The sequence below is a fragment of the Acinonyx jubatus genome, chromosome B2, assembly GCF_027475565.1.
Source record: "Acinonyx jubatus isolate Ajub_Pintada_27869175 chromosome B2, VMU_Ajub_asm_v1.0, whole genome shotgun sequence".
Classification (NCBI taxonomy): Eukaryota; Metazoa; Chordata; class Mammalia; order Carnivora; family Felidae; genus Acinonyx; species Acinonyx jubatus.
In genome coordinates, this window is record NC_069385.1 from 127,725,443 (window position 1) to 127,751,754 (window position 26,312).

General features: G+C 41.6%; 1 long non-coding RNA gene across 1 annotated transcript in view; it reads right to left on the minus strand.

Moving 5' to 3' along the window:
* LOC128315677 (uncharacterized) overlaps window positions 1-23,039 on the minus strand; it is a 68,852-nt gene extending 45,813 nt beyond the window's left edge. The window contains exons 1-2 of the long non-coding RNA XR_008298707.1: window positions 22,439-23,039; window positions 3,089-3,200 (exon numbers count right to left, since the gene is read on the minus strand). This is a non-coding gene — a long non-coding RNA (uncharacterized LOC128315677). The remainder of the gene's footprint in view (window positions 1-3,088; window positions 3,201-22,438) is intronic.
* Window positions 23,040-26,312: the final 3,273 nt, after the last annotated feature.

Consider the following 26,312-nt stretch of genomic DNA (forward strand, 5'->3'; position numbering starts at 1 on the left):
GACACAAGGAACAAAATGATTCTGAAGATTGGCTGAGAATCTAAGAGGAAGGTTGTCCATATAGAAGTCATTGGTAGAGCAAATGAACATTTATTTCTCAAACAGAGACACTTTTAAGGATGAAAGATGATGTGTATTGGTAATCTGTTGTGTAACAAATTATCCCCCCAAATTTAGTGACTTCATATAAAGCAAACATTTATTATCTCATATGGTTTATGTGGGTCTAGAAGTTGGGAGTGGCTTTTCTGCACAGTTCTATCTCAGAATCTCTCACAAGATAGCACTCAGGTACTCTGGCAGGTCAGAGCCACAGTCATCTGAAGGCTGGATTGGGGCTGTCAGATGTGTTTCCAAGGTGGCTCACCCACATGGCAAGTTAGTGTTGGCTGTTGCTGGAGGCCCCAATACTTCCCCCCATGGGCTTACCTATAGGCAACTCGAGTGTCCTGACAACAAGGAATCTGATTTCCTTCAGTGCAAGTGATCCAGGAAAGCAATGCTGAAATAATTACACAGGTCAGCCCTACTCAATCTGGGATGGGACCACAGAGGAGGGTGAATACTTGGAGGCCATCCTAGGGGATAACTGGGGGCCTTCCTAGAGGATGGTTACAACAGAGTGTTACTAATATTTGTTCCCAGACAGCAGATGTGATCAGGGACCACCTCAGACAAACTGAGATGTATAGTTGCCCTAGTCTGGTGACTTTGAATAGAATCATTTCAGGGGAGTAGATGGTAGAGGTGAGAACCACAGCAGTGAAATTTAGTCTTCGGGCACCCAGGTGGCTCAGTTGGTTAAGCGTCCAACTCTTGATTATGGCTCAGGTCATGATGTCACAGGTTTGTGGGTTCAAGCCTCTCATCTGGCTCCACTCTGACAGTGTGGGGCCTGTGTGGGATTTTTTTTTCCTCCTCCTCTGCTCCTCCCCCACTCATGCTCTCTCTCTGTCAAAAATAAACTTTAAAAAAAAGAAATTCATTTTCAAAAATTTTGCTCTATTGCTGGTTGAAAAATCAGCTCTTTTCCTATCTCTTTCCACCAGGCTTGAAGCTGGTGGAAGTGTGAACAGCCAATTTGTCCTTAACTTGTGTCAAAGAATAAAGCCAACAGAGAGCCTCCTGTCAAGAGACGGAAATTCTTGATAATATTGAGCACTTGGGTCCAGTCAAGCCCAAAGCTCACATTAACTGGAAGAGTCATCACACTTTCCCCCACCCCTTAAAAAAATAGATTTCTTAAATTTACAGCCAAAAGAATCCAGATGAATGTCTCTTTTGCTTAAGCAAATTCTTGTCTACCACAATCTGCAAGTGTCCCAAACACATCTAGGTATGTATGAGTGCAGGGAAAACACAGCTTAAATTCAGTCTGGTCTCCCTGCCACTCCAGGAAGGTTGTTCAGATCATCTCCTTTAAGGACTTTTACTTATATCAGCATTTTAATTGGAAGATAGGATTATATAATGGATTTTATATGTAAGAGTATATAGGAACATTGAGTTCATAGTAGTATTTGAGCAACCCATAAAAGTCTATCTTCAAAGACAGGCAATGCCAAGCATCCTCCTATAGAAAGAAACAACATTACTCTGTGAAACACTGAGAGCCCTTCCTTAAATCAACCCAATAACAAAAGCCTTGCCTAGGAAAATGCTTCCAGTGGAACAGTGGGATGGTCCATCCAAACTGAAGTCCATCTCTATACAGGAAAATAAAATGTCTCTGATATTAGATTGTACACTAGTTTCTCTCTCTCTCTCTCTCTCTCTCTCTCTCTCTCTGTCTCTGTGTGTGTGTGTGTGTGTGTGTGTGTGTGTGTGTGTGTGTGTTTAGAGAGAGAGAGAGAGAGCACAAGTGCGAGCAGGAGAGAGGGGCAGAGGGAGAGAGGGAGGGAGAGAGAGAAAGAGAGAGACAATCTCAAGCAGACTCCATGCCCAGCATAGAGCCCTATGCGGGGCTCAATCCTACAACCCTGGGATCATGACCTGAGCCAAAATCAAGATTCAGTTGTTTTAACTGACTGAGCCACCCAGGTGCCCCTCTTTTCTTACATTCTAACCTCCCTCCAAGATCTTGATTCCTTTAGCTGTCCAACAAGAACAAAACTTGATTTTTATATAGCCTCTCAGGAATTATTCTACTTGCACTATACCTATTTTGAATTTGAAAAAAAAAACAAAACTTGACAGATAGAAGGACAGGGAGGGGAGGCTACAGGGGAACAGAAAAAGATGGCAGTGGCTGAAATCAGCCTGCAGTCTCTCCCTTGCTGAAGGGCTATCCGAAGCTGTGGAATAAGGGCTTGCAGCCACCTGGAGGTTTCCCCACACTGGTGCCTCTTTGGAATGCACAGCAAGGGACAAGAGCAGAACTGAGCTGTGCATGCAGAAAATTGAATGAGTCCATTGATCCAGCAAGTCTGAACAAATTCTCATTCTTGTTAGCACAGCAATTAGTTCTTGTGATCATTGGAGCATTGAGACAAGGCAGTTTGGATGCCACTTGTATTACTCCCCTGTTTTACCCCAAATGAAACACATTCAGATCGGGACAGAGCAAACCTCCTTAACTTTCAATCACCATCTGCTTCAATTTAGGAAATGGACTCAGGAGAAGGAGTGGCTTAGAGGTGACATTCAATTTCAAGGTCTCCCCACTGCTGCCACTCAGCATTAGCTTGCTCCTTTCAGAGAACGGATACGTTTCCTGGGCATCTACTTTACATGAGATAATTTCTTAAACATTGTCTCATTTAATCTTACAGGTAGGATTTGTAACAGCCTCTCTTGAAGAGGTTTATTATGGAACACCTACACATAGTAGAAACCCCCATAATGAGCAAAATGCACTAATGGGTTGAATGTAAAACCTGGACCCAGAACCCACAAGAGCCAATTTATGATCCCAGGTCCCCTACTGTCCTTGAGATATGACCTCAACAATACCTCAGTTTCCCTTAAAATGCAATGTATAACAGAGTAGTGGTATTGCCACATTGAATGTAGCTTCTATAAAGAAAGCATTTCAAAATGCCCGGCATGATAACTCTTGAGTAAATAGGCATTTCACACTTAGACTTACCCAGTGAGGGTGTGGAGGATGATGTGAATTGATCCCCCTGCTTTCTTCATGCAGTTCAATGTTTCCAGATGGTGCATTCAATTAGAGTTTATTTCAGCATCTTAAGTGAAATCTATTGAGAAATGATAGTTCACTTTAAAAGTGTATACTTTACAAGGGGGGAAAAGCATATGAACATACCATCCCTAATCCTCCATAGCTCAGGGCATGGAACCTGCCATAACTTTCCCCAGCCAGACTTACAGAGAAGAATGCAGTTCTGTTTCGTCTGTTGAGTATCAGATTTTCCTTCCTGAACAAGGTTTCTCAACTTTGGCACTATGGACTTTGGAGTTGGAGAATTCTTTACTGTGGGGGCTGTCCTGTGCACTGAGGGCTGTTTATTAGCATGCTGGCCTCTACCCACTAGATTCCCATAGCGACCCCTCCCTAAATTGTAGCAACCAAAAATATCTCCAGACATTACCAACTGAGGTAATGTCTGTTTCAGAACCAGGTCTTCTGACTACTCCCTGGCCACCTAACCTAGTCCTTGGGAATGGTATGGGAATTATGTACTTATCTACCTGATCTTATCAAGAAGGAAAAAGTGAATTTCCTCTGAACAAAGTCCATTAAATCTAGGGCAATTATTTCCAGAACTACAGTCATACTTAAATTATTACAGGGCTAAACCAATTTCCCCTGAGGCCATACTGATTTAAGCAAAACAGCCTTTCATAAATTTATCTCCCCCACTGTACTCTTCTGTTCTCTCCTGTGCCTGGAGAGGTTGCACTATTCCCAGGACATACAGTCATAGAGTATCCTGTTTGAGGATACCTTTGGATCCTCTTACACACACACACATCCCTAGGCAGCCTAACACATGGCTATAGGGTGATGAACGGAGTCAGTTTCCACCCCCATGGTTTCTTTTCTCAGCTTGCTTGACTTTCCTTTCTCTGGCCTTAGAATATAGCCCTTCCCTTTCCATTCACCAAGCTCTTACCCACCTTCTGCCAAAAACCCCTAAAGTAACCCTTCCTATCAGAAGATGCATGCCTTTAATATCTAAAGTAATCTAAAATATTTTAATTGAAAATGTATCTCTTCTTTAAATATGCCCACCAAGTTTTTGGCCTTATTGGAGTATCAACAGGAAATGTTCCAAAAGAAGGGGCAAGAAAGATGTTTGAAGGAAAATGCAAATGTGGTGATATAAGTGGAAATGGCACACAAGGCACTTATTTAGGAGATGTGTTCAGGATATAAGTTGTGGCTGTTAAGCGACACAATGGGTTAGCACTTATGACTTACAGAGCCAGGTCTCATGACTCTCTAGTAACTAAAGATCTCAGATATGGTCCCTTGGGCTTGAAATCCCCTTCCCACTTTTATTCATCAAGCCATACTCTTTTATCCTCTAAAACATAGTTCAGACATCTCCAGCAATCTTCTCCAACCCTCTACACCCCAGCTGGATTTGGATGGCCTCAGTCTTGGGCCCTGCAGCATCACGGGAACACATCTATTTCCCTGAGTACAGTCTATTTTTCTGAGCCTCAAATAGACAAGCATGCTCCTAGAGCAAACAAGGACAATAAACATGTATAGGGTATCCTGCTATAATTGATTCCAAATTTACAACAAAATAAAAAATCTAACTATATATTCACACACATGTATGTGTGTGTGTATATATATACATATATAATATTGTATTATTGCATAGATTTCAGACGGTCAATTCTCATAAATAAATAGCAAATTTTTTCCCCTTCTGATTTAGCTAAATCTATACTCAGTGTTAGCATCGACTACTTCTCAGATGCTGTCTGGAAATGCTCACCGCAGCTGGCATTACACACAGGTACTCAAACACAATAAAAAATTAGATGCCCAGGTTTTCTTTGCCCCCTTCCATGTCCCCCCTGCTCCAGACAAGGTTTCCTGTGCCTCACTGCTGTGCACATCCCACTGCTTTCTCCACAGCCATGCACTCACACTCTCATGCTAAGACAGCTGGGAAGCTGTTGCAGGAGGACTGGACTCTGGGAAACACAAACCTCACCCTCAAAGAGCTTAAGGTATTGTGAGGACCAAAGGCAGGTAAACAAATAATAATACAGGGCAATTTGGGCAGAGTTTATAGGGTAGGCAGGTAACTCATCTTGGGAATTGGACTGCAAGAAACCTCCTGCAACAAAATGGTATCTAATTTAATTTTTTTTTCCACTTCAGGGGTCCCTGGGTGGCCCAGTTGGCTAAGTGTCTTACTTTGGCTCAGGTCATGATCTCACAGTTAGTGGGTTTGAGCCCTACGTCAGGCTCTGTGCTGATAGCCCAGAGCTTGGAGCCTGCTTTGGGTTCTGTCTCTCTCTCTCGGCCCCTCCCCTGCTCGTGCTGTCTCCTTCTCTCAAAAATAAACTCCCTCTCCCCCTCCCCCCCCATGCTCTGTCTCTCTCAAAAATAAACACTAAAAAAAATTAAATGTTTTTCACTTCAGTATATATTCTTATTTGTAACAAACAAGTATTAAGCTATAAAGTATTTTTGTGCAAGTTTAATGCTTTTGCAGCATGGTATTTATCATCTATGAATGGTTTTGGGGAATTCAAAATTGTTGCAGATATTTGTATGAAAAAAAAACACTCTAACAAATGGAATGAGCAATGATTTTGAAAAGCCAAAAAATTATGAGATGCAGTTTTTTGGTGCTTTGAATAGATTTTAGTGTTCTAGACTATGCCCCACATAATGCTGATTGTTGTAGAATTTTCTAAAGGGGGAATGTTTTGCCATAAACTTGGAAAGCAGCATGGAAGAATGGGAAGAACATGGGTTTTAAAATCAGATCTGGGTTTGAGATCTGGATCTGATACTCACTGGTGGTATAAAATTTACTTACACTGAGTCAGTTTCCCTACCTGTGATACTGAAGGTCTTACCTGCCATTCCAGGGCTATTGTAAGGACAAGGTGTGAAACCCATGTGACAGTCCCGAAAGAGCCTACAGACAGAAATACCCCCTAATCATACACTTATTTTAGGGGACAGAGATAGATTTTAACTGAAGGATCATGCCCTTAGAGAGCATTGCGTGTATAACGTGAGTGATACAGGCAAAGAGAGGCCATGGGTAAGTGTTCTGTGTAGCAGTCTGAGTAACGGCAAATGTCAAGAAGGCTCAGAGAGGGCAACTAGTTCCCTTTCTGACTCAGTGCTTTCTAAATATCGGCAACTTTAAAATGTGTTTGCCCTTAGATAAGCCTTCGGGACATAATTTGTGCAAGAAGAGAGTCCCCTGAACCACCAAAATATCTCCCTATCTGTTCAGTAGTTGGTGCCTGAAATCAACCGGGAGGACTAATGTTTCATTCTATAATTAGAAATAAAATGCCCTAGACAAGGTAACGTCTTAACATTTATAAACTTTTGGCCAAAGAACACAAATAATGGTGTCAGGTCTCTTATAGGCAAGTCTCCAAGGGCAATGGTTCTTAAACATGAAAGGGAGTAAGAACTACCTGGGCAGTCTATTTCAAAAGCAGGTTCAGATATGGGTTTAATGTATACACGGCAGCTTTAGTCACCACGGCCAAAATGTGGAAGCCTCCCAAGTGTCTGCTGCCCGATGACTGGATGAGGCCAAGGTGGTAAACACAGACAATGGAATAGCATGCTGGCTTAAAAGGAAAATTCTGACACAGGCTACAACATGAGGGCATTGTGCTGAAGAAATAAGCCAGACACAAAAAGGCAAATACTGTATGATTCCATTTACATGAGGTACCCAAGGTAGTCAAATTCACAGAGACAGAAAGTAGAAGGGTGGGTGCTGGGGTGAGGAGGGAGAATGAGAAGTTAGTGTTTAGTGGGGACACAGTCACAGTATGGGAGGAAGAAAAGGTTCTGAGACAGAGGGTGGTGGTGACGGTTGCATGAAAGTGTGAATGTGCTTCATGCCAGTGAACTGTACACTTAAAAAGAGTTATAATGGTCAATTTTATGTTATGTTTTACCACAATTTAAAATAATACTAATACAAAGGGGACAAAAGCAGGTTCCTGGGTCCTGCTGCCAGAAAGTCTGATTTAGCAGCCATATTTGTTAGGCTCTCTTCAGTGGACAGGATTCATCCCAGATGACTCAGCTGAAGGGACTAAGATGAGGGCATGAACAGGGTCAAGAAGGCCAACAAGGGTGTTTAGGCACCTGGAGACCAGTGACAGCAGAATGGCATCTCTGCTCCTGGGGCTGAAGAAGACGGAGATGGTGTTACCCGAGCCCAGGTGAGAGCCTGCGCCATGATGGGGCTGGGCCACAATGAGGTGCAATCTGTCAGGAACAGACATGAGGAGGCAAGAGCTCCAGAGATGTGGGGACAAAGCAGGACAGGGGCTGGACCCCTGCCCTTCCTTTTTTTTCATCTCCCACTGGGGCCTCCTGTTCACTAAACCTGACTCAAAGCCAGGCAGCAGTCTAGGAGCCAGGGACACAGTTAGCAAGGGGCAGCCTGGCCGGGCATGAAGCAAGCAGAGAAAAGCGAAGAAAAAGTCTGGAAGATGCAAACAGAATAACCAGTGTAATAGATCTGAGTGGTGCTCAGTGCTTTAAAACAAACCACCTTAGGAAATCCTTTTGTAGGCCCCCCTAACACATCCTAAGGACATGGCCTTAGGGGAGAGGGCTGGAATGTAAGAAAGCACTGAGTGGCCAAAATGTTGACAGTGGCTGACATAGGGTGGCCTCAGTCCATAGAAGAGACACCAAGGCACAATGTCACAACTGTGCCCCACAGACTGGTGCTATTGTTTCCCTTCGGTTCCCAAACTGAATCTGAATGTGAGGACACGGCCACCACCTGAGCAGGCTCCGTGCCATACTGCACACTGCTACGTTTTCTGTGGGGGAGCAGGCATCAGAAATAGATTTACCTCTCAGAGACACTGAACAACTCCTCTGCAGCCCCAAATACAACAGACAGCACACTAAAACCATATACACCATTGTTCTAAAGACTGCATCTGCTTTCAGGTAAACTCTCAGATTAAGCAATAAGTCTGTATAGTTCTAAGAAAGTCAGATGCAGCAGAAAAAAACAAAAACAAAAACACAACACTTTTCAATGTGTATAAGTACAAATAGGTTGCTAACTGTGGGCAAAGAAACAGTAGTTATTTCAAGAAATCATAAGTTGTGTAGAAGCGAAGCATAAAGCATGTAATACACAATAAGCATCAATTGTATAATCATAGGGATTCATTCTTATTTATTCATTTATTTAACTGACATTTACTGAACACCTGTAATGCAGGTGTGAGTCTGGATGCCAGGACGGCAGTGCTGAACAAAACAGAGGAGACCTGGTCTCTTTTGCAAACTGGAGTAGCTAAAGATGTGGCAACTATACTGGTTTTTGCTTCTACCCACACCACAGATTTTTGTAAGTTAACAAGACTGAATTACCCCTTGCAGGACTGTAGTGAATGTGTTGATGTTTTCCTGAGAGTAAAATTCTGGAGTAAAATTCTAGGCTGTATCCTATAAACTCTGTCCACCTAAGCTTGGCACTACAGTTTTCTTCTTTATTTTTTCTTTCCTACTTTTCTTCCTTCCTTCCTTCTTTCCTTCTTTCCTTCTTTCCTTCCTCCCTTTGCTTTTTCCCAATCATACCAAAACTGTTATACTCATTGTGTTTTGAAAATTATTACTCCTAGCCAAATAGTTCTAGAGCACTCCCTTAATCTCCTCTACCAGCAGATTCAAGAGGCTTTTAAATTGAAGTCAGAATACTTCCAGAATTATTTGATTACAGCCTATTTTGTGTTCCTACAAACAAATGGAGTAAATATTCTTCCTAAGGAACTACTCAGTCATATTGTATCTATCACTGATGCCTCCACTCTGACTAGGGTGGCCATCTCATTCCAGTTTTAGCACTAGAAACCCTATGTCCCAGGAAAATGCTCAGTCCCAGGGAAGCTGAAATGGCCGGTCATCCTTTTCCTCTAACACCATAATGCCCAGCAGATTCTCAATACACATCTGCTGTATGAATGAATGGAGAAACAACCTCATTTAAAAATATGCAAAACTCACTCTTACACTTCACCAACTCAGTTCTCTCTAAGACATTTTCATGTAAAACCAGAAATACATGACTTTCATACAAAAAGGCTATTTCTACTTATAATCCTTAAAAATCAGATTTTTTAGGTTCACACCTTAAAATATTAATGTCCACATATTAACTCTGTCAGTATGTTTATTTTAGGATTCCAGGAGAAAAAAATGTCATGGTATTTATTCTTGTTATACTCTGTAACTTTCATTCATTCCAATCTAAGTGGGGCAAGAAAATGCATTTTGGAAAATAGATTTTGTAACTCTGATCTTTAAAAAACAATCTGATGGCTTTGGGGCAGTCATAAACCTGAGATTATGGCTTCCTTCAAGGCAGAAGCAATGAGGCATGCATAAATGTGGTTCTCACCTCTCCCTTCCCTAAATGGCCAAAAACAGCCACATTACATATGTAGCATCACCTGCAGAGGGGCTGAGGAAACTAAAGAAGTTGCATTTGTGTTTCATCGTTGTAGGCAGCCCCTGCCTCATGACCTCACGCTTAGTGAGCCATCATCGGTACAGTGACATTTCATCGTGCACTGATATTTCCCAGTTCGGCTCATCAGGAGAGGGCTGGCTGCAGGCGCAGTATCTCCCACTCCAAAGCTTTATTAGCCATTATCCTTCGTGACTTCAAGGTGAGATCTCAGCATGCAGAAAGAACTGCTCATTTTCCACTGTTTCTCACATAACAGGCAAATTTATTTCCCTTATAAAACAGAAATTGCAGGTGTAAATGCCACCTACACAGCTATTTCACTGCAGGGGCCACCCCCTAAAAAGAGTATCTGATCCACGGGATGTGTTTTTCTGTAGTTTAAACCAAGTTAAATAAGAAAGAGTCACACATTTATTTGCCCCTTTCTTTTCCTTCCTTCCTTCCTTCCTTCCTTCCTTCCTTCCTTCCTTCCTCCTTCTTTCCTTCCTTCCTCCTTCCTTCCTCCCTTCCTTCCTTCCTCTCTTTCTTTCTTTCTTTCTCGTTTGTTAAATAGTTTTTATATTTAAGTTGTCTGTTATGGAGCACTATGTTAATTTCTTTCTTTACTGAGTTATACTTGACAAATAAAATTGAAATATATTTAAAGTGTACTATGTGATGATTTGATACACGTATATGTCGACATTATACAAGGATTCACACCATCAAGTTTTAATTAACACAGCCATCACCTCACGTATTTACCTTTTTTTTGGAAATCACTTACATTTTACTCTCTTGGCAAATTTTAATTGTATCATACAATGTTATCAACCACAGCCACCATGTTATACACCAGATCTTCAGACTTTATTCATCTTATAAGTGAAAGTCTGTACTGTTTCACCAGCCTCCCCTTATTTCTCCCTCTCCCTAGCCCCTAGCAATCACCATCTATTCTACTCTCTGTTTCTATGTGTTTATCTTTTTTTTTAAGATTCCATACATAAGTAATATTGCATAGTTTTGGTCTTTCTTTGCCTGGCTCATGTTTACCATAATGCCCATCAGGTCCATCCATTTTCCCATAAATAACAGAATTTTCCTTTTTTTTAAGTTTATTTATTTTGAGAGAGAGAGCATGAGCAGGGGAGGGCAGAGGGAGAGAGAGAGAGAATCCCAAGCAGGCCCCACACCATCAGTGCAGAGCCCAATGCAGGGCTCGAACCTATGAACTGCAAGATCATGAGCTGAGTTGAAACCAAGAATCGGGTTCTTAACTGACTGAGCCACCCAGACGCCCAGGATTTCCTTGTTTTAAAAGCTAGTATTCCATTTTATGTATATATACCACATTTACTTTGTTCACCTGTTGTCTGATGCTTACTTTGTCCTTCATACCTTGGCTACTGTGAATAAAGCTGTGATGAACATGGGGTATGGATATCTTCTGAAATAGTGATTTCATTTCCTCTACATTTGTACCCAGAAATGGGACTGCTAGAACATAGGGTAGCTCTGTTTTTAGTTTCTTGAGGAAACTCCATACTGTTTTTCACAGAGGCTGCACCCATTTACATGGTTTCCCTTTTCTCCGCACCTTTGCCATCACTTGGTATTTCTTATTGATAATAACATCCCAGCAGGTGTAAAGTGATACCTCATTTTGGTTTCAATTTGCCTTTCTCTGATGATTGGTGATGTTGAGCACCTGTTCATATACTTGCTGGCCATTTGTATGTCTTCTTTGGAAAAATGTTTATTCAAGTTCTTAGCCTATTTTTTATTGTTTTGGGGGGTGAGGAGGGTTGGTATTCAGTTATATGAATTCCTTATATACCTGGGATATAACCCCCATATTGAATATGTGGTTTGCAAATATTTTCTCCCATTCTATAGGTTTCCTTTTTGTATTGCTGATAGTTTCCTTTGCTGTGAAGAAGATTTTTAGTTTGGTGTGGTCCCACCCATTTATTTTTTGCTTTTGTTGCCTTTGCTTTTGGTATCAAATCCAAAAATTATTGTCAACACTAATGTCAAGGAGCTCACCCCCTATGTTTTTGCCTAGGAGTTTTACAGTCTCATGGCTTATATTCAAGTACTTAATGCATTTTGAGTTGACTTTTGTGTATGGTGTAAGATAGGGTCTAGTTAAATATTTTGCATTTGGATATCTAATTCTCCCAACACTACTTATTGAAGAGACTGTACTTTGTATATTCTTCATTGTATATTCTTGGTTCCTTTGTTGAAAATTAATTGATCATATATACATGGGTTTAATTTTGGGCTCTCTATTCTGTCCCATTGATCTATATATCTTTTTTTATGCCAAATTTCTTTTCTTTCTTTTTATTCCTTCTTCCTGTTTTTCTTTTCTCTCTCCATCTCTGATTTCCTAAACTCATTTAACTATAGACACTTTGTATCATAAAATGGCAATTAATAATTTGCAAGACTAATGTTCTTTAGAAAATAGTTTAGGAAATACTATTTAAAACATTGAATGGAGATTGATAATCTACTGTGTCCTCGTTTCCATGGAATGTTCCAGACCTATCTTTTAAACTAAAATGTTCTCACCTTTGGGGTGCCTGGGTGGTTTGGTTGGTTAAGCACAATTTCAGCTCAGGTCATGATCTCGCAGTTTGTGAGATTGAGCCCCATATCAGGTTCAGCACTACAGAGACTGCTTGGGATTCCCTCTCCCTCCCCCCCCAAAAAATACATAAAAAACTTTTAAAAAGTGTCCTCACTTTTACATCTGTAGTGGAATGTTGTATACTGGAAATTCACTGGTTCCAGGCCCAATGTGGGCACTAAATCACTGCTGAATCTCTTCATGTATACAATGGAAGTTTGAAATGAGGTATTTTTTAATGTCCCTTCAGTTTTAATCATTTTTTGTATTAACTGGCACACACACACACACACACACACACACAATGTACACCACATTATGAAGGCTGTTATAGGCCGAATTGTGTGACCTCCCAAAGTCAGTACATCAGAAGCCTTAGCCCTTAGTACCTCATAATGTAACCATATTTGGAAATAAAATCTTTGAAATGGTGATTAAGTTCAAATGAGACTGTTAGGTTGGGACCTGATCCAATATGATTGGTGTCCTTATAAGAAGGGGAAGAAACACCAGGGATGCATGTTCACAGGGACAAGACCATGTGAGGACACAGCAAGAGGGTGTCATCTGCAAGTGAAGGAGAGAAGCCTCCAGAGAAGCCAACTGTGCTGGTACCTTGATCTCAGACTTCCAGCCCCCAGAGCTGTGTGTTTGTGTTGTTTTACTGTGGCTGCCCATTTTAAGGGTGTTCTCCTTGAATCTCTCCTAACAACCTCCACTAATATGTCAGTGGCCAGAAATGTACCATTCAAGCCCCTGTTGAATGAGAAGAGAAGAAATGAATTTTTTACCTATGCACCTCTCCAACAAAATTAAGGAGAAATGAAGGGGATAATGGATTTGGGGAAGACAGTACAAGTGTAGGGCAAAGAGGAATGCATTCATCTAGAATGTTTTATTAATATTTTTGGAGGATATGGGATGTGAAGTAGATCCAGAGGCAAACATGGGGAAAAGGGGAGTCTATGCAGAGTGGTCATCACAGCAAAGACAGAAGGTCAGAGACCATAACTCAGGTAAGAACCAGTGAGACTAGGTCTTAGGGTGAATAAGCCAGTGAGGATAGGTACTAGAAGATTAGTTAGAACACACAAATTTGGGGACTATTTGGGGAGTACCTTAGTTTTCTAGGGCTTCCATGGCAAATACTGAGTGGCTAAAACAACAACAATATATTTTCTCACAGTTCTGGATGCTGGAGATCAGGGTGTTAACAGGGTTGGCTTCTTTCATGGGCTCTATCCATGCCTGTAGGTGGCTGTTTTTTCCATGTCCTCACATGGTCTTCCCTCTGTGTGTGTGTCCTGGGCTCCTGTTCTTATGAGGACACCAGTGTTATTGGATGAGACCCACCCCCAAAGACTTCGCTCTAATCATCTCTTTACAGGCTCTCTCTAAAGATGTCCACATGCTGAGGTACTGTGGTTAGGACTTCAATATATGAATTTTGGGAGGGATACAATTCCACTTGTAACAGGGAAGATCTTAAAATCTCAGTTTCGGAGTTTTTATTTTCTTTTGTATATGATAAGGAGACAGTAGAGGTTTGTGAGCAGGGAAATATTATCCGAGTTATTATTTTTCACCAAGCTAGCCCAGTTTTGTCAGTGTGTAGGATGTACTGGCAGCAGGGAAACCCGAAGGTGACTATTGCCACAGTGTAGGCAAGAGGTAGTGATGATCTGATTTAGGACAGTAGAAATAGAAATTCAAATAGGAGCAAGTGGAGCGGGGGTGGGGGGGTGCGTAAACTCAAGAGAATAAACAGGATCTGGTGACGAATTTGATGCAGAGGTGAGGATAAGGGAAAGGTTGAAGGCCATCTTGATGTTTCTGAGGCCAGTTGATGGAGTGGTGGGGGCCACGCTCTCTGAAATGGGAATAGAAAAAGGAGAAGATGGGGTGGTGTGGGGGAGGGCGAGTATAGTTTTGGGGTCTGATGGTCATTTCGAGATGCGTGTATGACATTGGAGAGGAGCTGTTACAAAAGCAGCCAGTGTATCAGTCCAGAGCTTGGGTCTCACCAAGAGTCATATTTTCAAGAGTAGGGCTGGCCTGAGGCAAACTTTGAGTAGGAAGATTTGTCACTGAGGTCTTTCACCTCCCGTTCTGTTGTCTCCCCTAATCCTTGGGTCCCAGGCCCATGTGCTCCCAAATTGCCTCTCCTCTTACTCCCTAATGCAGATGCCCCTGCACTCAGCCAGATTCTGTGGGTTCTGAGTCATGTAGAAGGAAGACAGAACGATGGTCTCCCAAAGGAACTCTAGTTGGCCCTAAGGGATCCACCTCTGGTAGCATTTCAGGCAGCATCAAGGTGAAGACAGGGATGGTCAGCCCATGCCTGGGAAGCATTTTGACTAAAGATGCCTTCTCAGTGTTCCTCGTAGCACAGCATCTCTCAGAGGACTGTGAACCCAGAAATCATACTTTGCCCACCATCTGTGGCTGCTTCTGACAAAATGCCTTAAGCCCTAAAATTTGTATTTGAAAATCAGAAATCACATGCACTTGCAAACTTGACTTTTCCTGAAGTAGTAGACAGCCAGAAGGGCCCCTTGCCCTGGGGAAAGATCATCAATTCTACTATTCCTCTAGCATCTTTTAATGGATGAATTATCTTTCTGTTTGCTGCTGAATGCTTTTCTTGTTAGGATTAGCTGTGGGCCCATCTCTGTCCAATTTTAGGTTGCACTAAACTGCCACAAAGAAATGGATACTTTCTATTTCAAGCTTACCAAGCCCTATATTTTGGTGAAAAAATGCATGCATTCTACCTGAAAACAAATTCTCTCTTTTCTCTGGACCTCTATTGCCTTTGGGTAGTGTATCACAGATCAGCCCCTGAACTTCCCACTCTACTCCTGGATCTGTCATTGACAGAGTAATGTCAGGCCTTCAGGTTGCTGATGTTCCCTCATTGCAGTGCCCTGCCCTGTGACAGCAGTTGTTGACACAGAGGGAACACAGTCATCTCTACTGTCCTATGGGCCCCCAGAAGAAATGAGCTTGCTTGAAATCGGTCATCTCTGTCCCACACATAGCTTGGAGTTGGGCCAGAGAGAAACAATTTTATTCCTTGGATAGAGAAGAAAGGGGATGACGAAAGAGCAGGGAACAGAGCTAGAAACAGAGGAGCTGGTGCACAGGGCAACCCAGATACAACAGCAAAGGGCTATCAGGGAGACTTGGTAGAACGAAGGCATCCTCCTTCTCTCAGGATCTCTTTCTTTTCCTCTCACAAACTGCATTTCTGACAGTCTTCACTTCAAAGCCAGTGGGAATGACCCTTCCTTTTATCATTCCAAAGTCTGACCTGTTGGCCAAGATCTGAATTTACAAGTTCACCTCTTTACAGCTGAGGATCATCTGCAGCGAAATGATACCTAGCACCCAGTGATTTCCAGGTGGTCATCACCCACTGTGCCTGGGACCCTTGCTCTAGCAAGCAGGTCAGGGTCTTAATTCCCTTCTTGTTTTTTTTTTGTTTTTGTTTCTGTTTTTGGTTTTCTTTTTTTTGGTCTCAGGTAATGTTCAGTAACTTGGAATTATTGTTCTTCCACCTTTTTGTTTACGATTGAGCATTTTAGTGTAGACATCTCTACTCCTCTTAGCCAGAATGAGAAAATCCTATGGCTCTCCAGTTCAGATTTGGTGCTAATGTAATACACCAAGTTTTTTGTTTTGTTTTGTTTTGTTTTTAGTGGACAACATGATTCTAGGAAAAGATCATTGTATTCTCAGTCTCTGCACTGTCTAGAACAGGAGTAATTAGCCTCATTGTTTAATTTAAATTTAAATTAATTAAAATTAAAACAAAATTAAAATCCAGTTCCTTAGTCACACTAGCCATGTATCAAGTACTCAGTAGGCATATGCAGTTAGCGCTACCTCCTTGAACAAGCACACATATAACATTGCCAACTTCACAAGAAGTGTTACTAGATTGGTCCTAAATAACCACTGTTTCAACTATTCTATTTCTGACCTTTGGTTGTGAAATGTAACTGTTTCTTTTCCCTATGCCCTTCTGCCACACACATGGATTTGATCCAACCACAGAAGGTCCCTGGTTACAGGATGTATTTCATTTGTTCTATTGTCTTATTTGCTATTATGTTGATGCACAATAATATACTTGCCAGGTTTGTGACTGATTTCTTTATTTATTGTTTCACAGATGTAATTTGCTTGTGTGATGAAGAGAACTTCTTTCTTTTTTTTAATGTTTATTTATTTTTAAGAGAGAGAGAGAGAGACAGAATGTGAGCAGATGACGGGCAGAGAGAGAGAGAGAGAGAGACACAGAATCTGAAGCAGGCTCCAGGCTTTGAGCTGTCAGCACAGAGCCCAATGTGGGGCTTGAACCCACAAACTGTGAGATCATGACCTGAACCAAAGTTGGACTCTTAACTGACTGAGCTACCCTGGTGCTCCAAAGAGAACTTATTTCTAAGCTGTGCTCTGCTTCTCTGACTGCTTCCCTGTTTTGACATTCATTCATTTATTTTTCTTTCATTCGCTGGATACGTGCAGAGGGTATGTTCTCCATGCTTAGAGAGTGGGGTGTGTTAAGTATGGACAAGATAACATGATAAGATTTGAGACTCTTGTGTCCACTGTCTAGTGCCATCCCTCACTTTCTCATAAAATTATAAACATATGGACCTTGAGGAGTTATGAAAACTTAAATAGTCAGAAACATGTACATTTATTAATACAGAGGCTATCATACAGGAAATGGTCAAAAGTGTTACTTTAATAATCAACCTATTTACTTCCATTATTGTTATTAAGGGATGATATTTCAGGCTCAGAAATAGGAAAGAATTCCTGTCTGACCTTATTCTCAGTATCATCTTGTCTTTTCTGACCAATCATTCTGCAAAGGAAACGAAAAAGCAGGACTGGGATTGTGGTTAGTGTAAATATGTAGTTTCTTGCTAAAACAACCATTTTGACAGTTGCTGCAGGGTGGTGAAATTTCCTGTTTTTTGTTTCACTGCTTTTCTTCCATAGATAAAAACTATGAATAAGCTGCATAGTAGCAAGCAAGCAAACAAGAAATTAGATTCTGAAAATGCTTGCTCTTCTTCTACCAAAGAATGGAGCCCATTCTGGAACGATGACCCAAGACGAAGATAGTTGAGTTTGCCTTGCTCCCTCAGTCTCATTCCTTACTCTTCCAAGTGGTTCAATTGTAAGAAGGATAAAATTGCTGATGAAAAATAACACCACCTTTATTAATAGGCAGTAGAATTTGAATTTAGTAGAAACTCTTTCAAAGAATTCAAAACACTGAAAGACCTGGCTTCTGTCTAAAGCCTATACATGTATGTGGCAGGAAGTCAGTTAATAGGGTGGGTTCACATTTAAGGAATTCATTCAGTACACTAAGGTTACCTCCCCTTCATCTCTACCTGTTCTTGCCTTTACCCCCTGCAGTGTGGCATCTGTGCCCCCCACAGTCATGCAATTACTCTTTGGACCTTCCCAGGAACCTCACAGTTGACCTCCCTGCTTCCTTTGGCATGGCTAACCACCTTACTCTTTGAAAATGTATCCCCAGTATTCACAGCTTTTTTTCTGAGTCTGACCTTCAGAACTCTCTAAAACTGGGTAGATAGGGATGTAGTCCTATTCAAATTTAATAGTATGTCAGATAAGGACCATACGCTATTCACATTTTTGGATGTTGTGAAATTGAGAAAGTTATCTAGAGTGATGGACTACACAATGAAGATAAGAAATCAACAGATTGGAACAATGAACCAATTGCAAAATGTTCATCTTTGAGGCTTCCAAAACAATGTCCAGATTGAGGATGGTAAAAAGGAGAAGTGGGTCAAGAGCAATGTACGAAGGTTGTAAGTGTCTTTAGGAAAATTATGTAAGTAAAATTGGGGGTATGTTAAGAGAAGTTTGGGATATAGAACAAGGCGGTCTGACTCTCTTCATTGATTAATGAGATAATGATTCATTTAATGGCCAGGAAACATCCAGGCAAGTGCGTGTCTGGCACACACTATGTGCTCAGCATCAGACAGTTGTCTTCTTTTCCTTGCTGACTAGACTAGAGCTAGAGCTTTATGGACTCTTCTGAGGTGTGTGTGTACTTTATGATGGGCATTGACATGAAGAGCTCTCAGAGGGAAGCAGCCCAACAGTGAGGAGTTAGAACACCATATGATATAATGTGTGAAGGCACCATGTCTGTCCTCAGATTTGTGAGGGCTGTCAAAGGACATTCTGATTTAGTGCCTCTCCAGAATAGGAAGGACCGCTGTTCCTCCTAGAGGGATCAGACTATAGCTGTGTTACACTGAGCTATAATAGTAGGGTTAAAATGAGTGGCTTTGGGGCTGTCTTTCACCCCTGGCATGTTCTGATCTTTTCAGTAAGTGTAGACCACAAGTTCTATGAAATCAGAGGTTATAACTTTTAAAATAGAGGTTTAATCTTTTAAAATCCTGAATCTCATATTCAACATAGCACTCAGCACACAGTAAGCACTCAAAGAATGATGTGTGGAGATGAGTTGAAGATTATTTCTCTCCATAAATGTGTGTGTTCCTTATGGTTAAGCCCTAGCCCAACTCTCACTGCTCTCCCCCTTTGATATTTCATTCATTCATATGCTTTCAACCTTCACTTCTCTATGGGGAAGGTGCCTAAAAGTCTGACACTTCTTACCAGGCCCATATTTCCAATTCCCTACTGGATATTTCTAATTAGAAATCTCGTTGTCTCTTCAATCACAGAATTACTAAGTTCAAACCCCTCATCTTACCCTCTAAGCAAGCTTTTCCTTCAATTTCCCTGTTTCAGTCCTGATTCAACCATTTATTCAATCACCCAGCTTCTCAATAATACTGCATAAGCATGTCCTTGGGGTTGTGAACAAGAGATATACAGTGTAGCTTGTTATCAGCCAAAATGGGACCAATCAAAGCTAATCAATGAGGTTTGTGTAGATCCAAAGTATGGGCCAGGTGTATGAGCATCTATTGGGGGAAGTCATAGAGAAAACATGACCACCAGTTGACTTGTGAGCTGGATGCTAACAATCAAGTCTCCTCACCCCCTCTCCTGTCCTCAGAATGTGCATTCTGCTTGCCTTTACCATTCCCAGAAACTACCCCAAGGACATACATAGCCTTGAGATAGTAATGTAGTGTTGAGACCATCTAGATGGTACATGTGACTGAATCCAGTTAAGACTTCTATGAAAACCTTTAAAATTTGGCAGACAAGTGCAGAGATGTAGTCATCTTGCAGCTGCCCAAGGCAAGCCTCATATGTAAATTCCCTTGCTTATTAAACCTGCCACCTGCCAACCTGGAGTGGCCAGCCTCTTTCTTTGGTCTCTCCCTGCCCTCCCTGTACTGAACCTGGTTTCAGAATATACCTAGGAAGCTCCCAAGGACGTTATGAACTAACATCATCACAGCAAGGGAGAAGCTAATTTTGGTCAAATATGAATTTTTATATCGACTTAATGAATAAATTCTTGATTATCACCTTCTCTTCATTAATAATAAAGAAATGAGATAAAGAAATGCAAGCTAGTTCCATCAGTGAACTGGACACCTAGGGGAGCCAAAGGTCAGCTATAGTTTGAATCCAAATGTCTTGGGACCAGGAGAGCCGAGGACATAGATTACAGTCCTAGGACAGAAGACAGATGCAGCAGCTTGAAGGCAGTCAGGCAGGAAGAATCTCCTCCTACCCATGGGAGGCCAGTCTTTTTGTTCTATTCAGGCCTTCAACAGACTGGATGAGGCTCAGTCACACTTGGGAGGCAATGTGTTTTACTTAGTCTACAAATTCAAATGTTAATCTCATCCAGAAACACCCTTACAGACATACCCAGAATGATGTTTAACCAAATACCGGAGCACCCTGTGGCCCAGTCAAGTGGACACATCAAAGTAACCATTATACTTTCTATGAGTGACATTTAGCCCCTGTTCATATTCTGGCAATGAAGAGGAGTTCTTTTTCCATTGGTACCCATTCCATTGTAGGGTAGCCACCTATTTAAAAGGATATTTAGCTTTTCTATCATGTCTATCCATCACTTCTAAGGAAGTGACTTCAACTCAGTAGCTCCATTGTCCAATGAGGCCATTGGACTGGATCCTACTGCGGCCCTGTCTTCACCTACCCATGCAGGAATCCTTGATTCCTGCCCTGCTCCCCCTTCCACACAGCAGCCCTTCAAACCCCCACAGGCAGCACCCAGATCTCCCCTTAGTCTCTTTATCAGCTTCTTTTACACTCCTTGTCACCTCTGAGAGTTTTGTAAAACATTTTCTTCACAGCACCGTCATAAAATATCTAGCTGGAGATGATTTGAGGGGGAGGCAGCTCACGAGGCTCCAGGGAGGGCAGAGGCTGCTCCCTGCCTTGGAATATCTCTGTACCACCAGGGCAAGAGAGCCCCCAGGAGGGGAGTCATGGGAGGGCTGCTCCCACTTCATTGCAGAGAGAATGCACAATGAAAAGAGATGCACCAGCAGCTTCAAAGAGGGGAAAATAAGTATCTTATTACAAAACCCAGAGAGAAGCACATTCGAAATGTATTGCTGAACCCAGAACAAAGAAGCCAGAGAAGCACCAACATTTTCCTCAGAGAGGAGTCTCTGGCAGCCTTACCACCCTCTCCCCACAGAGCAAGGTTCCACTGAAGATTTGCCCTTGACTGCGTGTGCTATTCTGCCTGAGTTTTCTTCTAAATGAGGATGTGAAATAACTCTCCTTCTTAGAACCATGGTCTCTGAAGACTCCAGTAAGAGACTAGCTTTACTTTCGGTCATCACTGTCCTCTGGATTAGTCAGCTCTTAGCGGGGCAGCCCCTTTGGCAGAATGACTTCAGAGGATATTTCTCATCTAAAATTGTCAAATATACAGCCTATAGTTACATTTTCATTGTTTGGCTTTTAAAGATTTTTTTGTCAGTTTTCTGAGGGACCTTTTGAAGATATCCTTTAAAAGGATCCGACTGTAAGCTGTGAACTCCTTATATCAGTGAATCCCTTTTCTAAGGATTGGTTGGCTTTCAGGTTGGTGGTACTGCATTTGTGTTGGGCTGCACTGACAGAAGAAAATTATTTACTCTTGGTGTGTGTTGCTTCCATGAAAGACAGCATGTCTTGATTTTCCCATCACTTAAGGACAGTTGGAACACCCAAAGGCCAGTTGTTTGCAAACTTGTTCAATTGGTACAGACCATCTAATCGAGGGCCCCTGTCAGATGCTCTCTAGAAGTTAGAGACCATGTGTTTGCTCTCCTGAGCCTTCAATACCAAGAATTTGCTAATATATGTTTATTAAATTTAGAAGAATCAATACATGAACTTGGATTTCTCTGTTCCTAGCTTAGCCAGGGGTAAAATTCAGCATGCCCTGTGCTTTTTTCAGTAATTCCTTTAATATTTACTTTCCTGCAACATGCCAAGTATTGGACTTGGAGAATTTAAGGAGTGAAAACAAGTAACAGGTAATCATGACACTGCAGAAGAGAGCTATATTACGGGAAACGTGGGTGAGGCTAATTCCTAGGGTCAAAGTTAGTCTGGTTGTTTACAGCTGAGGCTTCTTCTGATTGGTCAGAAGAGGAGAATGCAACCTGGCTAATGGAGGGGAGCTGATAAGATCTGGAGGAGTCTTTAGCACCTGTGGGCCAACAGGGGTAATGAACTCAAATTTTAGCATTTGATTTAAAGCTTTGCAACCTTACCACTAGCACCTTTTGGCTGACCCTCTTACATCTTAGAAGTTGGGACCATCCCTGCCTTCTTGTTCCTGCCACTGCTGGCCTCCTCTCCAGGTCCTCCAAGCTTGTCCTCCTAACCCCCATCTATTCCAACTCTTCCTGCCCAGCAGCCACCCATATCCAGTGTAGCATCCCTTGTCCTCAGGGCATATTTCAGAAGCCCGGAACTTCTTGGTAAGTTTATACTCCTTGGAGGGAGGTACAGAGAAAGTCCCTGGAGTTGTAGTGGGGGGGGGGGGGAAGGGGGGCGAGAGTTTGAACTACAGACTCACTCATCAGAGCTGTGAAAACTTGGGGATATTATACAACATCTTTGTCTATAAAATGAGGATAGCAATGTCTGTCTTAAAAAGGATTGAATGCGATGATGGTGTAAAATAGTTTGTAAGCAGTAAAAATCTTACTGAAATGCAAGGGTCTCGCTTCAGCCCTTAGGAGGACTCATGTGGGCTGAAGCTTCACACCTGTTCACTGGCTCCCTTTCAGTTCTGTTCATCATCAAGTGGCTGAAATGTCTTGAAACTGGCAAACTCCCGTTGTCTACTGGCTACTTCCACAGTTACCCCTTGAATAATCCTGGCTGTCTTATTCCTACTCATTGCCTAAGATGTAATGGGAGCACTAACTTCTCTTGAAAGTACTTCCTGGTATTTCCCTCTCCTTTAATCTAATTAAAAACCAAATCCCATGCTCCTCCAGGGCATGCTGAGGGCACCCTGAGCGTGCCTCTATTAAAGCACACAGGTGGCACTGGTTTTCTGAGCTGTTCCCCTCTGTGAATCCCTCTATGATGGTGGAGGCCACATCTTTGACTTCTAGATCTTTAGTACAGAGTAGGTCCTCAATAAATATTTCCTGAACAGATGAATGGATGGCATTCTGGACTCATCTCTGCCATGTGCACTTTCTACTTTCTCTGAAGAGACTGTCAACCTAAAATGACCACAGTGATTCCACTTCCCAAAGTAGAACTGCACATCTTGATGGTAGATGCTGGCCTGGTGATGGCCTCTATACAATAAGATGCAGGGAAGGAAGCCCAGCTGTCAGTGGTTTCTATCACACACTCCTTTGTGACAAAATTCCTTTATTACATGATTGGATTCTGTGGAGATGCAGACAAATGGCATAATCAAGACTCATATAAGTGCTATGTTACCTTAAAGGATTCACTTTGGAATAGTTGGACAGTAAACACCTCACAGGAAGTGGATATAACATAATATTTAAATGCCTAGACTTTGGAGTCCAACAGACAGGGACTCAAATCTTGGCTGTTTCTCATCACTTACATGATCTTAGTCAACTTTATTAAACTTGCTGGGCCTCATTTTCCTCATCTTATAATCTTTGTGTGCCTCACACATTTGTCCTGAGGGTGAAAAGAGACAATGCATGATAGCAATTAGTACAGTCTCTGGCACCTGGGAAGTGCCCAATATCTGCCAGTTATTGCTTCATTGCTGTCTTTATTTTCATCGTTAGGAAGTCATCCCTTTCATCCTCTTGTTAGCCATGCCCGCACATCTCTCCAGTTCTATGGATGTCAAGGGCAGCATGCTCCACAAGACTGTTAGTGTTTCTGAGAGCATCTGTAGATTTGTGTCTGTTTGTGGAGTTATGTTTTTAAAAAATCAAAATTCTTTACCCCTTATCAAACCAACAACATTTCTGCAAATATTCAATCACATCCCAGTGTCTTATGAACAAAACAATTCCAAACATTTATGCTTTTCCTCTCTCTGGTGTCCAGCCACCTAGATGGTGCCTCTTGCCCTCTGTAGCAACATGTATTCTGCAGGACAAACATATTCTACTATCTAGGTAGTTGCTATGCAAATCTCTTGCCTTTATGAGCAGGTCTGTTTCCATGGAAACAGAAAAATTTACTCCTTTCTCCTGATTTCCTACTATTGCAGGACATATGGGTCAGGGGAAAGAACTCCTGTTTCACTTTTTCTTGATGTGATTAGACAGCCAGACTGTGGTGCATTGCCAAAGTTAAGTGGCTCTCCTGTATCTGTCTGCAAAACAAACCTATTCTCAGATGTGGGCCACATCCTGGTCCCTCAACATCAGCCATAAAACCAACTATATGCCCTAAAGGTGCTCAGGAATGTGTGGTGAGTTAATGAATGAGTGAATGTATAAACAATTAAGAAAGCCAGCTATGTGAATTGTGTTAATAATGAGTTTTTCTAGTGCTGGGCATCAGGGCAAAAGCCTTTAATCTTCTCTGGAAAAAACACTTTTTTCATTCTATATCATAACATGAAAAAGGAAGAAGAGGAGGAGGAAGAGAAAAAAGGACTTAGATAATTAGACAGCTTATACAGTTCCATTTAGATGTATGTATAGCTTTACAGTTTTCGAGGTATCTTCACGTTCATTTAACACTCAAAATATTTTCATTAAACAACTACGTAGTGTTTGTAGCAATGTGGCTACAAATTGAATAGGACACAGTTCCTTCGTTGGTTCACAGTACTCCTGAAAAACATAAAGGGCCTCTATTTGGATTATATTCCATGCAATGATGAGCAAACTGCAACTTGCTCAGGATAGAAGATCACTTGTCCAAGAGACTGGAATCCACAATTGCACTCCCTACCTATACCAAGCTACCTCCTTTCTGCTTCGGTTAGATCAAACAATGTGCAAGCCACTTGTAAACTGTAATAAATGTCCCAAAATACATATACTGGGCAAGAAGACCTTGTGTATGTTCAGTAGCTCAAATACTGTGAGTTTTTTCTAATATAGTTTACTGCCCAGAGTCTGGAAAGGGAACATCAGATGACATTTATAATCCACATCTACACAATCAAGAATTAACAGCATTCATCCCCAGGATGTAATAAACATCACACCACGCTTCTTATACATGGCTACTAGCTTTCTGGCTATCACATAATCAAGCAAACCAATTTTAATACTAATATTTAGACTTGAACTATGAACCTTACTGAAATTAAAAAGCAACACTTTGCTGAATCCTGAACCGAAAGCAAACAGTGATTACTACACCAGAAACAAAAGCTAAATTCCACAGAACCACCAGTGAATCATTTCAAGCAGGAGTTAAATTGGAAAATACTGGACTTGAAAATCAAAACGGTGTTCAGAACTAAATGTCAATGATTCTAACATTGTACTCATGTCAGTCCCTACAATTGACCAGGCATTCAGCAGAAGAAGGATAGGCACCTGCTCACCTGCCACCAAGTACTGGCCAACAAACTTGACCTTGTTATTTGGAAACTAATATGAGTTGGAAAAAAATCTTTTCAATAAAAAGCAAGAAATTCATTATTCAGTGGGAGCCATTTTGTAAAGAACAGCTGCAAAAGCAAATTTCACGTCTCCCTCTGTTGCAATCCCAAGTAACTGAGAGTACTGCTCTGCCACACTTCTATTTTTGTAATGTCACACGCCCACAGAGAGTTCACAGGCACGCTAGCTGCAGGAAAGATTGGTTCTCCCTTTTGTACCACTACCCTTGAAAGGCAGGCAGGGAATTGCTGCTAAAGAAAGCTAATAAACATAGTAACCAGAAAAAAAAAAAAAAAGAACCAGAGGCAATCAATAGATCAATCAATCAGATTACTGAATTCATTTCACTTGTGTCAGAATTTGCACTGTTTGTTGAGGATACAGTGGGGAGAGTTAGGAATTGAAACAGGAAACAGGTGGAATTTGAGATGGGGGTAAAACTGAATGGGGGTAAGGGAGTGACCTGATGTGTTGGTTGGCAAAATCCTTCCAGCAATCCACTGAAACTGCTTTTTCTAGGATCCCAACTTGAAGAGTGAAATTTCCCAATTAGAAGAAGTGGTCGAACCTACAGTATGTGTATAGATTTGATTCTTCACTTGAGTGTACACTCTGGCCCCTCTGTACTTTTGTGTCCAGCCTAGTTCTCAGCAGTGGGAATATGACTAAGCATTTAAATACGATAGATACAACCCTTGCTCTTCTCGGGCTTATATTACAGTAAGCCAATATATGCAAAAGCATGTAATAATGATCATTTAGGTCTAAGTTCAGAACTGGCACACTGGCACTTCTGATGTATTCCACAGGGTAAAACAACTCACAAGATCAGCCCAGATTCAAAGAGTAGGGACAATAGTGTTTATCTCCTGATGAGAGAAGCTGCAAAGTCATGTTGCAAAGGAGATACAGCGAAGGAAAAAAATGCAGCTATTTTTGCCATGAATCTACTGGATTTGCCCCCCCCCCAGAAGCAGATCTTGAGATAAGGAATTGATTGCAAGC